Source organism: Rattus norvegicus, chromosome 1 (genome assembly GCF_036323735.1).
Source record: "Rattus norvegicus strain BN/NHsdMcwi chromosome 1, GRCr8, whole genome shotgun sequence".
NCBI lineage: Eukaryota > Metazoa > Chordata > Mammalia > Rodentia > Muridae > Rattus > Rattus norvegicus.
This window is the reverse complement of record NC_086019.1, coordinates 265,286,609-265,302,007: the sequence shown is the minus strand read 5'-3', so window position 1 is coordinate 265,302,007 and position 15,399 is coordinate 265,286,609.

Below are 15,399 nucleotides of genomic sequence, written 5' to 3'. Positions count from 1 at the left end.
CTGCTTTCTAACGTGCTTAGAAAAGATAAAAAATGCTTTCCTTGGAGAGCAGGCCTGTGTGCGTTTTCCTTCATTTTATCTGGACCACTTTCCTTCAATGGCCAGACTCCAAGTGAGTGCCAGGCTCCCCTGTTCCTTAGGCACCCTTCTCCACCATCGCTCTCTGCACATTCCCATCCCTCTCTCTGGGCTTTCCCTTCAGTCTGCTGTTTGTAAGCCCAGCTCATTCATGTTCTCTGGCCTCAGCCGCTGAAGTGCCCAGCACCATCTTCCTCCAGAGAAGAGCTCTCCTTTTTCTATATCAGCGTCCCTTTGAGAGATCCTACAAACACATGGTTACTGTCTATCCCTGCAGTGGCCTCCGATGTCTCACTCCCAGCGTTTGTCCATTTACCTGTACTGTGTTCTCAGAGTCCAAGCGCTGAGAGGCTCAGGAGAGTGCACGGTTGGTTGGTGCAGGGAAGGAAGTAGAGAAACAGGGCTGGGAGATACTCCAAGATGTCGGGAGGCGATCGGTCAACAACTAGGAGACGGTAGGCCAAGGACCTGGCAAAGGTTTCTAGCTTCCTACAGAAGCCCGACCCTCCATGGGAAGACACCCATGTGCTAAATGTGTGGTTCAGCACTTTACTTGGGTCTGGGACGTCAGCTCCATATGCATCTGCCTCACCCCTCCGTATTTCATCGCTTATCCTGAGGGCACATATTTGAAAACATTTCTGAATAATGTGAAAAAGCCTAAGGAGGGGCCACTTGGCTGTCCTTTGTGACCTGTGACCTGTGACCTGTGACCCATGACCTGTGAGTGTATTTTTGAATAACACGAGTAGATTAAACAATCTTCTGAGAGGCTGCTTCTGCCCAGGTCAAAGGTCAACAGGTAGTTGTCAAGTAGACGAGGTAAGAAGTGGATTATCTGAGGATGGAGACCTGATCACCATCGAGAAAACCAGAAACAATTAACACAGAAAGGAAGTTGCCTTTGGGTTTTGAGGGGAGGGTTGTTTTCAATAAGTCAGCATGTGGATTTAACAAAAAACGCTTTCCTATAACTTCAGTACAACTTACTTTATTCTTAGACCAGGGTCTTACTGGACTTACCTGGAACTTGCTATATAGACTAATGCTGGCCCAACACTCACAGACGCCAGCCTGCTTCTGTCTCCCGAGTTCTAGAGTTCAAGGTGTGCACCACCTGCCATGCCTGACTTCCATGATCTAGTCGTAAAACTCTGTGGTTTGGGTAAAATTTGCAAGGTTGTCACATTTTCTTAGACGTGAATTCCTTCTGAAGTGAAAGGACCCAGGGCATCCATCAGAGAGGCTGGGTTAGGTAGAGGAAGGTGCTGGCTGTCTCAGCAATCTGGAGAGCTGTGAGACCTGCTTCTCCACAGCGTCCTCTCCCAGTCTCACAGGCTGGCCCATGAGCTGTCTGGCACCGTCCTCCAGCCTTGCCCCACACTGAGCTCTGGGAAATACCTTGGGTCTCTGGGATGGTTTACCTGCACCAGCAGCTTGACTGCACTTGACCCAGACAGGCTTATGAGCGTGTTTCTAGAGAGGTTTAACCAAGGGCGGGAGATACCCCAAATGTTGGAAGCTGCCTCTCATGGGCTGGGGCCCTGCACTGAATAGAGGAAGCAAAGTGAACCCCAGCATTTATCTCAGCTTCTTGACTAGAGTAGAATATGACCAGCTGCCTCAAGCTCCCTCAGTGAGTCCAAATAAACCATCCTCCATTTAATTGCCTGTATTAGGTCATACAACGTAACCCATACTATTCTGGGCGGGCATGCCTGGTCGCCATCTTTACTCCACACTATAGGAGGCAGAGAATATTAATTATAGAGAAGCCAGATGGCCGTGGACGGAGCCATTGAGCAGCTGGACACCAAAACCAAAGGGTATCCTGAAGTTCACATGCCTGCAGTAGCAAGCTAGCCCTTCTCTGTGGCAGGGATGAGAATCAGGGCTCACCCTCGGTGTCCTCTCCAATGTGCTCTCCTGAGGCCATTGCCACTTGGCTCTGGGGCTCTGGGGCTTGGTCTATGCCATACCTAACAGTCTTAAAACCGTCCACAGGAGGGGACAGCAAGGATCAGGTGTCCAAAGCCTTTCCCACTGGCGCCTCTCCAGCTGCCTGCCCACCTCCCATTCTGAGGTCACTCTGCTGGCCCCCGAGCTTCCCAGCTAGGAGGGCCCTTCCTGTGCACACAGGGCCTGCAGCATCTGTGTTCCTGACAGTGGGCTCTTCCAGGCCACATCTGCACAGGCTGAAGTTCAGCCTTTCTAGAGACGACGACGCGGCCATTGAATTATTTGTTGAAGCTACCAACACATTCAAATGAGCACTGTCCACTCAGAAGCCCCGGGGCTAGTTGGAAGATGCACCAGTTCCCTTCGGTGGGCATCCACGTGACCTATCCCACTCTGTTTTGGCTCCCTGATGCAAACCTCGACTTCCAGCCTAGACTTCTTCCTCCGAGAAGGCCGAGGTCCTAGGAATGGAGATTAGGTGGCTTCTCGGTGAGTGCTGAGGTCCTCTGTAAGGGTCCTCCTGCCTGGGAAGGGCAGCAAGTATGGCCACCAGACTCTTGGCCTCTGTATTGTCGGATGCAGTGACTTCACAGGGTGTGCCCCAGGTAGGCAAACGGTCCCCAGGCTGAGGAGGGAAGATGTCACACACCTTCACAGGAGGCTCCGACATCATCCATGTAACCCCTGCTGCTTCCTGGCCCCTCTCACCCCCTATTTGTCCTCCACGGCTGGTCTATGTGTCCTTTGCTGCAGAAGAAAGGACATGGTCTGCAAACCGCTCAATGCTGGGCTTTGCCGAGGGGCTTTCTCTTATCTCCCTCTCTCCTTCCTCAGAACAATATTCAGCTGGTTTCAATGTGGGGATTAATCTGACCCCAGTGAACAAGCTACTCTTCGGCATGGAGAATACTCTCAGGTCTGTTGTTTATCTGTCTTCCTCCTACCCTACCCTAATCTTTGGAGCTTAAAAGGCTTAAAATGCTTCTTAGGCGGGGAATCATTCTTATAAGGCAACTATTGATGAGCTAAACAGGAATGATTTCAAAACTTAGTGTGAGAACTTTGCGTTCAGATCCCACTGCTGCGCACCAGGCAGACGAGAGAAGGAGTCCTCGAAGGCCTCATCTCCTAACACCCTCAGATACTGTCTCACCAGAGGGCCACTGTGACCCTCACATACACCAGCCCAGAGCTCCCCCTTCTCACCTGATCCAGCAGTGACATCCAAGACTTCCTATCGGCTCAGCCTCAGTGCTGGGCACTACCTCAGCCCGAGAGGACGTGTCCTTCCCTATTGTCCTTCTGCCCACTTGCAACTGACAGAGTGGCGTCCTCACCACCTCCTGCAGCCCAAGAACAGCTTTTGCTGCCTTGTTTCATTTCCTGCTTACACCCCAAGAAGAGAAATTTCTAGATAGAAAAGAGGAGGTTCAGAGAGAGGAGGAGCCTGCCCAAGAGCCATCGGTCATGAGGTATAGTATCAGGATTTAATCTCAAGGCTCTGACCCAACAGCCTTCTTATTTGGCTATTTCAGCAGGATCTAGAAAAGCGATGGGCAGTGACAGAGGGCAACCATGGGTAGAGCGTGAGTTTGTTGACAAACCAAGACAAGGAAGATCTGTGGGTCACTCCCAAATGATTGTAGCCTCTGTGTGATAGGAGGAGACAGAAAGACTAGGGACAGGGTGTCCCCTGGTGAGATGAGCAATTTATATCTGTGCTTGAGGACTCAGCATCCACTGCCATTGGAACTATACTACTCACATTAGAGTCATTGTGCACGGGGACAGGGTGGAGAAGGCAGGTGATGGAGACTATCTTGAGGGCAGTGTAGGCTGAGGACTTGGCAGTCCTATGCCTGCTCTCTCATGAGGTGGGGAGCACATTTGCCAAGCTGAGCTATTGAAGAAGCAGGCATTATTTGAAGGGGCTCCTGACTCCTCTACTAGTGTTGATTTTGGAGGGAGACCGGAGACACAGGCTTTGAGGATATAAAGTGTGGCCGCAGGCAGCAGCTTCCCAGACGTTCGCTCATGTTGTTGGGAAAAGAGGGCGCCTCCTCTCCGGCGTTTGCAGTCTCACTTATGTGGAAGGCCAGGCTTGGCATGAAGCAGGGAGAAGAGGCACAGAAATCAAGACAGGTTCTGGGACTCACTCACAAGAATCTATGGAGCCCCCTGCCCCCAGTTTAGGGGACAGCAAGGCCCCAGGCTGTCTACACTCTAAATCATCTGAGGAGTATGTGACATCTACTCAGGGACCACAGAATACACAGCGGTGTCCTGATAAAATAATAATGGGCCAGTCCTCCTCCCAGAATTGCTACAGGGAAGACTTACCATCCCCCTAGACAGGGATTAGAGCTAATAAATCAGGAGTCAGGATGTAGGATACATACACAGTGCCAGAGGCTACACACACACACACACACACACACACACACACACACATACACACACACATGCACACACGCACACACACAGGGCTTGTCAGAGGAAAGAAAATCCATCATCCTCAGCTTAGGCACCCAGGAGGCACCAACCGGCAGGAAGTGGCCTGCAGGAAGTCCTTGAGACAGGAAAGGAAATAGTCATGCAGGGTCTATTTACTCTGGAGACTTAGTATCTGAGGGGCATGGCTGCCGCTTTTAAGAACCAAATAGATCTTCTTGAGAGAATTTTGTCAAACCTTGGGTCTTTACCACGGTTCCTGAAGGCACTTCCTGGGAGTTTCTCTCCCTGTAGGACTGTCCTTGTGCCCATGAGAATTCATAGCGGTGTCTCCAACTTCTGTTCATTCTGTTCCTCCAACAACTCGGTTCCCGGTGACCAGAAATAAGCCAGGGCACTACTGAATATCCTAGCTAGGGAGCTAGGCTAAGCTGTCCCCACCCGAGGATCACCAGAAAGATAAAGGCTGGATTCGGTTTTCCGTTCATCTACCGATGCTCCAGAGAGTTACTGCCTCCTGCCAGTCACGGACAGTGCATGCACCTGCCAGCCACAGATAGCGCATGCGCCTGCCAGTCATCGATAGCGCATGCTCCAGGCCTTGGCTTTTTGTAACCTCCTAGATCTATGCCTGCCATGCTCGCTTTCCCACTGTGTATTCTTGCGAGGTTTCCCATTCCCCAGGTTTGGGGTGTTCCTTAGGTTTCTTTTGTCCTGGAACCCACACATTCAGGTGCGTTGTTTAGATGAGCTGTTCTACCCAGGAGGGAGCAGTCGGGATCCCACACAGGGGAAAATACGGGTCCTCCCAGCGGCCCCCTGCTGGGATGAGTTATAGAATCAGTAAACACTGGCTTGGCACAGGAGACTTCTCAGTGGAGCTGCCTGCAGGTTGTGTGGGAGACTTGGGGTACAGCCTTTCGGAGTGCTCTCCTGTGCCAGCGGCCGCGGCGGGGGCTTTTTAGTCATGCAGCAGCAGCTTGTGTTAGTTTCCAGTTAGTAACCTGCTCCCATCCATGTCCCTGTCCATCCCTTTTAGGGCCATCTTCTGACTATCCAACTCCACGGCCTTCCCATCCCGTCATTCCAGCCATTGGCTGCCACGTGCATGTGGTGTTGCATTTCCCCTGAGTGTAGACCTCTTGGGACAGGCCTCTGCCTGGTCTGCCTCAAAAGGCATCTGCAAGCATGGGAGTGCCAAGGGCTGACACAGAAGGAAGGATGAGAGACACCGCTGAAGACTTTACTACTCTTGTGTCCCAGAGGAGTGGACCCTTGTCACCAGGGTAGCAGACAGAAGTACGGTGAAGAGAAGTCAGGGCCTGAGCCTTTGCCTGGCCTACACGGGAACAGCAAGACACATTGGGACTGGCTTCAGGGAGAAATCAGGGTAGGGTGTGGGCTCCATGGGTGGCCCCTTTCCCAGGGTGGGGGAATGCTGGGAAATTGGGATTGTGACCACAACAGTCTCTGTTCACCCCTCAGCACTCCATTAAGGCCTAAGAGGCATTGGGTGGTGTGAGTCATGAATTCCTGTGTCATGTTGTTTCTTCTCCTGTAGGCACGAATGGAGAATAAGACAGAGACATCAGTTCCCTTAGAAAGGATGTGGCAGAGAGGAGGCCACTGACCCAGATCTGCGTGAGACTAAGCACTTAGCTTGGAGCTGGACCAAGTTGGTTCAAATTACTGGGGCAAAGTCACACCTTAGCCTCTAGCTCTTCTTCCTCAAGCTGCACATGCAGAGACAGCTTGGGGCAGCGAATGGGACTTGGATTATACACTGAATGTACGAGGTGCCGGCTGATCTTGGGAGACTTAGGATTTCCTCGGAGACAGGAAGAGTCAAAAGAGATCTGGACAGGGTGGGGATACTAAGGCCAAAGGGATTCTGGGAGGTAAGGGAGGTGAGGGGGTTAGCCAGGGAGCACTGAGTACCAGGCAGTGTTTGTGAGGGGGCTAGCCAGGGAGCACTGAGTACCAGGCAGTGCTTATCCCAGAGAGATAAAGGGAGGCTGGGACACTGGGCTCCTGATCTTCATTTATACCGCTCTGGATGTTCGAAACCCTTGCCCGTCCTTCATGGTATTTGATTCTCACAACACAGTAGGGTAGACATTTTTTCTCAGTGACCAGGAAAGAGCGGCCCGGGGCTTACAGATGGACATAAAGAACAGGGAGGTGAGGCAGGACCAGATTCTAAGCCAAGTCCTCTGCCTCTAAATTCACTCTGATTTTCAAAGGACAGCAACGTGATGAAAAACACTTTTGATACCACTGTGGTAACAGCTACCGTTTGTCTCGGGCTGGGCGCTACGCTCAGAGCCTTGAAGTCATCGCTGTCACCATGTTCCTGTGAGGAAGGTCCTCTAATCCTCCACTGTGCTCAGGTGGGGAAGCTGAAGCCCAGAGAGATTAAGACACTTGCCCACGGGGCAGAGCCGTGATTGGAACCAAGATGAATCTGGCTTCAAATCTGTGTGTGTGACCTTTGTAATATTTCGCCTGGCCCTCAAAGAGGTGGGCTCCGGGGGCCCTTGTCCCCACGACCTGATGCTGTTTGAAAAGATAGGAGGAAAGGAAGGCAGCTCTCCAAACCTTCAGCTTATCTGAGCTACAGACAGCATACGGCTTCCTCAGGAAGGGTAAGGAAGAAGACTGTCTGAGTCCTGGGTCCACAGGTGACCCACTCAGAGCAGGTCTTCACACCTGCGGCCTTCTCCCAAGGCCTAGATACAGTCACTTTGCCAGTGCCTTCCCAGTGGAGTCTGTACTAAAGAGGGCTGTGGTGGTTTGGACTTGAAACATCTCCACAGGCTTGTGCTCAGAAAATTCAGCTCCCGATGCACAGTACTGTTTGGAAGAATGTAGGCCTGTTAAGAGGTGGGGCCTGACTGGTCCAGAAAGAGGCACAAGGGGCGGGCCTTTGAAAGTTATCCGGCCCCTGGTTCTGGCCTGCATTTTCTACTTCAAGATCAGCCACTGTGTGGACAGCTGTTCCACCTCATGGACCTACTGCTTCAGACAGAACGCTCCCTCCCTTCCAACCTCCTTCCCCGCCAGGATGGGCTGAAAGCCCTCAGAAGCTGAGAGTCTAAATCTTTCCCTCCATGCTTTAGTTAACTGTTTGGCCCTGATGACACAGGCATTCATGATAAAGAACCATGGGTCTCTGACTTTCCAAGCAGTGATGGGCTGGGACGACCTCCGCTGGGTGCCCAGAGGCTCCTGTCCCCAGGTGTCCTCTGAAAGCTGTCTCTTTTGGTTCCGAGTCCTCGGCTCACAGAAAACACTCTGCAAACACAGGCGGCAGGATGAAAGGGCAAGCCTGTGGATGGGCGTGCTCACATTTCCTTCTGTCATTGTCCTGTGCCTGGACTAGACTCAGAGTGGCCCAGGCTCAGCAGAGCATCCATGGTCTGTGCACCCTACTTCAAAAGATCCCCCGGGGCCCAAGGTCAGTTTCCTCTCCCCTGTCTACTGTTTCTACCTGAGATCTCTGCTAAGGTTCTATAAGAAGTTCTCAGTCTTTATGCTAGTGGCGGGGAGGCGGGGTGGGGTGGGAGGGTCGGGGGGGGGGCAGAGGGAGTTCCTCCACTCTTGCCTGCCCTCCCCCTCTACTCTTGCCTGCCCTCCTTTGTCTTGCTGTAGAACAGGTGGAAGAGGGTAAGGAATGGATGAGTCTGTTACAGTTGCTCCGGAGCTGGGGCAAGGAAAACATTGTAACAGATGTGCTGTTTATCCTATTGGAAGGTATAGACTGGTAATTTCCGAAGGGAAGATGATTAATGCCCTATGTTATAGTTGACTCTGCTTTCATTCCAGAGAGAGCAGCTCACCTGAGGAAACTGTGGTCTTTGAAGCCCAGCAGCCCTTACTCAAATCGTTCTTTGCAACTTACTACTTACTAAGTATAAGACCTTGGCCAAGGGCTGGAGAGATGGCTCAGTAGTTAAGAACACCGACTGCTCCTCCAGAGGACCTAGGTTCAATTCACAGCACCTACATGGGAGCTCACACCTGACACCCTCACACGGACATTAAAAAAATACCTTGGGCAAGTTGGCTAAGGTCTCTGGCCCTCAGTGACCATGTGTGTGTGTGTGTGTGTGTGTGTGTGTGTGTGTGTGTGTGTGTGTGTGTGTGAAGTGTTGTGGATTGGGTACCAGAGTGTAGCACCTTTCCGGATACAAGGCTTGCTCTGTGAATGTTACCCTCACCCTCCCTTGGCAAACTGCCCCTCTTCTAACTGCAGCCCGAGGAATGGAGAGCAGAAGACAGAGCCTACTGATCCTCCCAGGGGGCTATGAGCTATGCCATCTGGGGCTTCCCTAGGTCCTTTTCCACTTTGTGTGCTTCCTGGATGGCATAGGGGACAGAGATGAAAGGCACTTGGCCTGTCGGCTCACAGAATTGTGCTTCTCTGTGTCCCTGGCAGATGCAAGGAACCATGTCAGCCATGAAAAGGCACACTGGGCGTTTCAAATTGTTTCCTAAAGCAGGCCAGTGATTGGATAAAAAGATGACTCTAATCCATTCAATTGCGTGTCAAGTCCTGCACTAAGCTTGCATATGCATTGCTTCGTTTGGTTGCCACCCCAGCCCTATGAACTAGATACTCTATTATCTCCTGTGGATGAGGGAGTCAGGGTTCAGGAAGGCTAAGTATCTTGTCCAGGGTCACTCAGCTAGGAAGTGGTAGAGCTGAGGTTCAAATCCAAGTCTGTTTGACCTTCAAGTTCGGGGGACCTTGTTACCCATTAGGAAACAGTCTTGGAATAAAGGGGTTCTCACTTTGACCCTGCTTCTGATTGCTTGAGCATTTCAGTTAAATGTGTACGTTCTTTCTTAGCAACAGGGACGTTAGGGGTCCTGTGTATGAGACTCTTCAAACCCCAGTACCAAAAAAGTTCTTTTTCCTCCTCGTTTTTTTTGGGGGCGAGGATGTGAAAAGGACACTTGACCCAGATACGCAGTGTCTTTTCGAATAAGCAGATTGCAGGGAACGGCTCTTAATTAAGGCCTGACCTTCACCCAGTTCAGCTGTTTCCTGTCTCTGGCTTTCTCTTCCTACTTAGGCTGCTATGAGAGAAAATGAGGCTGGACTCAGGAGGCATTAACTGCCTCCTATCTTTCCTCTCTGTGGCTCCAAACTCCTTGCCAGCTGCCACAGGCAGTCACAACTGGGTGTCCCAAAGGCCAGGAGCTAGAAACAAGGCATCTCCTGCTCCCCCCACCCCCAGCCTGTTTTCTGGTGGGGATGCCCCTGCCCTTCAGCAGGTGGGATGCAGACACAAAGAAACCTCATGAATGGCCACCTTCCTGTTCAAGTCTGAGGATCCAAGAGGAAGCAGGTCTCCCTCCCTCATATGGTGGCCTCAATTCAGTCTCCCTTCCAGTTCGCCTGGCCTGGTACTGGCTGTCACAGAGATCAAGCATCTCTCCCCCCCCCCCCCCAGTCTGGAGAGTGACCACACCCTTACCTGCCCTGCGTGAGGTTCCCTGTTGTCTCTGACTCCGCCGATGCCAGCTGTCAAGGGTTCTATAACCCAGCCCATCTTTAATTCACTTCTTCTTCCTCTTAGATCTGTCTTTTCCCTCACGCTTCATCTTACTCCACTGCCTCTGGCTAAAATGCCTTCCTCCTCCCCCAGTGCAGCTTTAATCTACCCAGGTGCCATGACCTGGAAAGAGAGTTTCCATTGTCTGACATTTCCCCACTCCGCTCAGCTGTTTTAAGTGCCTAGAGCCCCCTGTGATGTATACCCCGAAATAGATACACGATCCTCGGGAAAGAGTCGTGATTAGCGATGTATCCGAGAGTGTAGGAGGAAGTTATCGATTAGTGATGTCTGCTGCAGTTATGGGAAGAAGATGTTATTGATGAGTAATGTCTGCCATGGGTAAAGAAAGGCAGACTACTGATCGGTGATGTCTACTGTGGATAGAAGAGGAGAAATGGCAGTAGACTTTGGTCTAGAGCCAATGGGTGTCTGTTTCTTCCTGTAGCCTCTAACAGTGCTTTGTCTCAACTTATCACGGACTACCATATCAACAAACATCTTATTTTATTGTCTCTGAGGGGTGAGACCTGACTCCCTTCCATCTACACTAGACGGTTAAGGACTTATTGAAGTTATGGCTAACTGGATGCCAGCAGCACCCTGAAGTCCTGGCCCTGTCATTCATCTCAAGGTCTCACTCACTGTCAAAACCGAATAGCAGGATGTCCAGCTGAGCCATATTGGGGATGGGGGACGACATTCACAGAGATAAAGCAGCCTTTTAGAGTCAACTAGACAGTGTGTGGTGGGACCAGTGTCTGGCTCCAAACTTTGGCAGTTAAGACTCCATGAATCTTGGTCCCTTTCTTCGAATATCCTGGTGGTCGGTGTGACCCAGAGCCACTTGGTTTGGATGAGACTGCCACCATTATTCTAAAGTCTCTGCGGGAAGAAACCGCTATACGTTTTTATATCCTTCCCTGCCACATGTGGAATGAAGGTCACAGATGCACATAGAACGTGGAGCCTTGGCTCCGAATGACCCTGGGAGTTCTAAAAACAGCACTCCAGGGGGTAAAAACAGTACTCCAGGGAGTGAAAACAGCATCTTTGCTGTTAACGAAATTTCTAACTTTGCCGGATGCAGTAGCAATGTTTATCCACAAGAGGGCAGTAAAGACAAGGCTACCAAATCCAACTCCTAAACCAGGCCTCAAAAAGCAAGGGGAGTCCAGCGGGGAGGGATGTTGTTTCTTTTATTGTGGCTGCTGTCATTAATCTCAGACTACTTGTGCCACAGCAGGCGGATGCAAAGATCTAATGGATAATTTCCTCACAACTTCCAGCAGAATGCGGGAACAGGCATTTAGCCATCTATGTCTTTGTCCGGCCTGTATTTTAGTGAGCGTCTACTGTATTATAGCTCTGTGCTGTCAGGGAGGGGAGGAGGGTGGATCATGTAGGATATACAGATTGGAAAGTTCTAGTGCATTTGTGAAAAGATGTGTGGGAGGCCTTGTCTGAGAGCCAGGAGGGCATCTTGGAAAAGGTGACATTTGACCTTGCATTGGAGGTCATCCCAGATAAACAGAACTGGAGAGGGACAACCCTAAGTTTTATATCAGAGAGTGGTTTTCATAGTGCCCTCCTCTTCCACTACGATGAACTCACAAGTCACTGAATCAGGGCCTGACTGAGGATCTGAGCTGTGGACCCCACACACCTGAGAATCTTGGGGTCCTGTGGGCTTGGGGGAGTGTTCGGTGCACGAGGGTACACGGACTTGGGTTGATCCCCTAGGAAGCTCCTGGGAGAGTCCAGTCCTCTCCTTCCCTCCGTTTGTGGCACTCTAGCTGGGGAACAGAGGCCAGAAACTACTTGGAAAGTCTGTTACTCTTCCCCAACCCTGCTCCTTTAGCCCAAGATCTGGGAGACCTGAAGGCACAGGAGAAAACAATGTGCACGGACTACCATCCTGAACACCTGGGGGCGCTAGCGAGCAGGCACGGCCCCACCCAGGGGTCTTGGGGAGGCAGAGGGAGGAGGAGCTAATGCATGAAGTCTATGGTCTCATGAGCGACAACAGTAAAACCCTAAGTTTGATTTGCTGAGAACAAGCCATGCCAGGCCTTTCCCAGACAGGAAGTGTTTACAACTGCACTTCCTGGCTGGTGCCTTTACTGTTCCCATTTTGCAACAGAACACACTGAGGCTCAGGGAGTTTAAGGGACTCAGACCTCCTAAAACATGCAAGATGCCGGGGCTGTAACCCCACCTAGAAGATTTAAGACCAGCTTGGGTACACAAAGAGTTCAGTCTTTGGATCCCCCAGCACACATACATGCACACGTTCACAAAAGCCACGATCCAGTCTTCGTGTGTTTGCTCAACATCAAACTTCGGAGTTCTTCCACCTCCAGCTGCTTCTGTGGAAGAGTCAGTCACGGTTGGTCTGATCTGCAGGGCAAGTTTCCTTCATGGCGTTTGCTCGCTTGCTTCCTGTGGACAATTCAGCTACCCTGAATTAGAGTGAATCTGGGCTAGGGAGGAAGCCAAGTGGACGAAGGTGCTTGCTGATGACCTGAGTCCACACAGCAGGAGAAAACCGACTCCTGTAGGTTCTTTTCCTACCTCCACACAGGCGCCATGACAACCCCCAAATCAGCCAACAGATTGATCAGCCAATTGATTGACAAATTGATCCATCTATCAACTAGTACACTAATTTATTTTAAAAACTGCATCTAACTCGGAGGCAGAGCCTTAAAATCAGTTGAAGTTTGGGAGCTGAGCAATGACTGAGGACGACCCTTATATTGACAATGTGGAGCACAGCCCTAGGTCCTTCCCCTCCCTACCCCACCTTGCAGCTCACCAGCCTGCATGCTATCATGCCACGTGGCCTTTATCTCCTCAGGCTTGTCTGAAGAGCAGACACTCCCTGCCCTGAAGGACGTCTTCTCCCTTCCTGCCTCTCCGGAAGCAAGCACGGATCATTTCAAATGCAGAGAGAGGCCAAGGGGCCCTGGATGGGTCTCCTAACTGGTTTCTCAGAGCCTCAGTGTCCTCAATCTGCAAGGTGAGTACATCCTTCCATTGCTGTGATAAGATATTCTGACGTAAACGACGGTAGAGAGAAAGGGTTTATCCCTTACGGATCCCGAGGGCACAGGGACAACACCAAGCGGCTGCGCATGCTCAGTGCTCCTGGCGTCCCAAAGCAGAACACAGAAAGACAACAGGAAGTGGGACCCAGCTATAACACCTCAAAGCCCACCACTAGAGACGGATTTCGTCCAGTAAAACCACACAGCCTAATTGTTCCATAACTTCCCCAAATGGCGCCACCGGCTGGGGTCTGTTCAAACACAGGTGTTTATGCGGGACGTTTCACATTCAAATCACAACGGTGAAGTAACGCTCAGTTCCACCAATCTAAGGTGCCCACAGGCGCTTTTATGTGTCACTGGGTAAGAAAAAGAAAAATTGACACTCGGCTGAGTATGTTGGTGCAACTCTGTCTCCAACTCTTGAGAGGCTGAGGCAGGAGGATCACTGTGAGTTTGAGGTCAGCATGGACTATGTATAGTATGAGGTACACACACACACACACACACACACACACACACACACACACACACACACACTGAAATGCCATGTATCTGTAAGAAACACGCACAGTAACACCTCAGCACAGTTTCCTGCTTGGAGCCACCTGTGATTGAATACGGGGCTCATTATTCCAAATACTGTCTTGCCTAGGGTCCCTGTTGGAATCCCCTCTGCCCTCAGGGGCCCTCTCCCCAGGACCCACTCTCTTCCTGCCCGCAAGCTCTCCAGAGCAGTTTCTCCCCAGGCAAAAACTTGGACCCAAGTCCCTTCAGAAACAGAAAAAAGTACCTTGCAAGCTTCTCAGGGAAGATTTGATTCCTCTCTGTTCTCGGCAGCCTGTCAGACTCCTACCTGGTTCTTTGAAAGTTCGAACATTAGCTGGGTCAGCAGGGAGCCAAGTACACAGCGGAACTTCTTTGCTGCAGTAAAACTTTTCTTTCTCCCGAGGCAGGATGGAGTTCTCTAACCAGCCTCAGCTCAGCACTCGCCCGTTCCTGGAATGGCGAGGCCTTTACGATGGCTTGAAAGGCAGACACGCGCTGCCCAAAGAGGCCAAAAGCAAACTCTGCCAAAGGCTGCCGGCTCTCTGCAGACCCAGAGCAAGGATCCAGGAGCCCCTGTCACTCACGGTTGGAAACTTAGGGAAGGCAGTAGCCCTCTATCGCTGGGAAGAATGGGATTCGCTGGTGAGGACCGTGCCTGCCCCTTTGCATGCACACAGTCAGCCTCTCCATTACCTCAGCCTCCCAGCTTTGGCCCTACTGCATACACAGGGTCTCTCCGTTGCCTCAGCCTCATGGTTTTGGGTCCATTGCTTCCACTTGAACAGCACTTAGGAGGAGAGAGGGCGGAGACAACCCAAGACACTCTGCTTTTGAGGAAGGCTCTGGGTTCTGTTCGGACTTGGCCTTTTTAGGAGGCTCACGGGATTACTCGCGTAGGACAAAAAACTCTGAAGTAACCTGTTCCAGACCCAGGTGACTCCCAGGGAGTATCCTACAGGGGCAGGGTGATCTGAGCACCAGACGAGGACCCTGCCTGCCACTATAGAGATGTTCACTGTAGTGGATATGGACTGTTCTAGACCCACCAACCACTGGGAACCAATGACAGTTCCCAAGTCACGCAGCATCCCAGGCAGACAAGTCTCCTGGGGCTCCATTTTTAATATTTTGCCTTTTGTCTACCCGTGGGCTGATCCTCCTTCTTGAGAGCCAAAAAAGAAGAAGCGGGTTAGCTGACGAGAGGGAGCTAAGCAGATCTCTGCAACGGGGTAGGGGCTCCAGCATTTGAGTCCCCAGCACAGGGACTGGCAAAGAGAGGCAGCAAGGACTCAAGTTCCAGAGAGATGGCATTATATGAAGATGTCATTCAAAGTCAGAGTGTGGTGGTGCACAGTCAAGCTCGGCTTCCTCACTGCGCAGATGCTCCCTGCCTCTCACATCTGACAGGCTCTTCAGGTAGAAAGCCTTGCCTCTCTCTCCCAAGGATCGCCACTAACACCTACCTAGCAGAGAGCCTGACCTGAGTGGTCACGAAGCTAACTTTCGTGTGTCCCACCAAATGTGAACATAAATAAAATCTCATGTAAAACACGAATCTTTCTGATCAAAGGGTACCACTGCAGATGGTCTGGGTGCTATGTGACTCGGTCTGTGTCTCAAATTATTCCTTTCTAATATATCTAAAAGGGGGAAAAATAATTTCAGCCAGGCTTGGCTCATACCTGTAGTCTCGGCACCTCACAGTTTGAAGCAGGAGGATAGTTGAGAGTCTGAGGCCAGCCTGAGCTAGC